At 38.1% G+C, this 1762-nt stretch overlaps 1 long non-coding RNA gene across 1 annotated transcript; it reads left to right on the forward strand.

Moving 5' to 3' along the window:
* Nucleotides 1-682: 682 nt before the first annotated feature.
* On the forward strand, nt 683-1044 carry LOC107579416 (uncharacterized). Its single transcript, XR_001608474.1, has 3 exons — nt 683-737; nt 822-875; nt 990-1044. It is a non-coding gene; the product is annotated as an uncharacterized lncRNA (long non-coding RNA).
* Nucleotides 1045-1762: the final 718 nt, after the last annotated feature.

The raw sequence follows: 1762 nt of genomic DNA on the forward strand, positions 1-1762 counted from the left end.
TTTTTAGCATTTCTATGTGCGTAAAGCAGATGATTACACTCACATACATTCTACTCTTCTTCTCTCACACAACAATGGAGCTCATGCAAATTGAGATCAAAGCCTATTTAGATCTTTAAATCAGTCATTGTTCGGTTTAACTTGTCTTATAAGTATGAATCCTGTAAAAGCTTGAATCCTGTAAAGCAACTACAGTTGTGTCTGAGCCGATTAACTCAACTCTTGTCTTGACCCAATGTTATGGTATGCAGTCATACAAGGTTCAACAAAGGGGTATCGAGTGGTATTAAGATTCAATTTTATGACATGGTAGCATGTTCCATTGTTGCTATTATTAATCTTAATGTATATCAAAAGTAGTTTTTGTGCTTTTGTAAAGTGTTCGTAAATCAGCATTAAATTTATACTTTTATTCAGTAAGGACTCATTAAATTGATCAAAAGTAATTACTTTTTTACTGTATTTTTTTATCAAATAAACACAGCCTTTACCTCATATTAGCATTTAACTGTATGCAGGTGATTCATTTTGCCTATTCAATTAGCTTTTTATGAGCAGAGAGGTTATTGAGAAATGTAATTAGACTAATACCACTTCAGCAACTTAACCATAAAAAAAACACAGCATAGTGATCTGTTTGTGAATTGTTAAATCTCTACTGATGATTTTGTTTCGACTGACAGGGTCCACCTGGACGAGAGGGGCCTATGGGCAGTCCAGGACCACCAGGAGAGAGGGTATGTTTATGATTTTTTTTTTCCATATAGTTCATGGAATCGAGCTGTTGATTTTCAGGATGTTTTGGCATGTGTGTCTCTCAGGGTTTCCCTGGAAAGACAGGAGCAGTGGGACCGCAGGGCCCTGTTGGCATGTATGTAAGTGACCCCTCTACAGGACTTTTATAGAGAGAGAGGGAGTGGGATGAGGATAATAATGTTTTACGTTTGATGTTTTGACATAGCCAGCTCACTCTGTCGTATTCTCTTAAGGGTTTTCCAGGAAACGTGGGTATGAGAGGAAGACTGGGCCACACTGGAAACAGAGTAAAGACAATTTACACTTTAACCGTCCCACATTAACAGCGATATGTCATTATATTATGCTGTTGTACATTGCAGTTATAATGTTGAAGCTCTCATACGGATAAAGGCTCCATTCTTATGGTTTGTGTGCTGCCTCACAGTCTGCATAGGCCACTGACTTTTAAGGCAACATCCTAAACAGAATGGAACCTCATACTGTAAATGACTGAATTCAGGAATTCCCTTATCCATTACAAGGTTGGAACAACCTTCCTATTAGGTTGATGACTAAAAAACTAGACAGATCACTTGGGTTTAGAGCATAGCCACAATGTTTTTAGCCTTTACAATAGTAACTTTAGGTAAAGGAGAACATTTGTTTTCTTATAGGGAGAGCCAGGTCTAAGAGGGCCTCCTGGACCAACTGGGAAGTCTGGACCACCAGTAAGTGTGTGAGGGATCAAGTACAAACACTGGGATCTAAAACAAGCCAATCGTTTTTATTTTAAATTTTGGGAATCTTTATTTCTTCAATTCTATGGATAAATATAGTTCGGTTTACACTGTTGTGACACTGTCATTTGCATGTTGTGATGACTAATATTCCCAAACTATGTGTGCTATTTAGGGTCCCCCTGGTCCAGTAGGAGAAAAGGGCCCACCAGGACCCCAGGTGCAGTATATACCATTTCTCCAAGAAAATATAAGATCTTGACCTTACTAGTTCAGTGGAGTTTATT

Source organism: Sinocyclocheilus grahami, unplaced genomic scaffold (genome assembly GCF_001515645.1).
Source record: "Sinocyclocheilus grahami isolate Dianchi unplaced genomic scaffold, SAMN03320097.WGS_v1.1 scaffold17136.1, whole genome shotgun sequence".
NCBI lineage: Eukaryota > Metazoa > Chordata > Actinopteri > Cypriniformes > Cyprinidae > Sinocyclocheilus > Sinocyclocheilus grahami.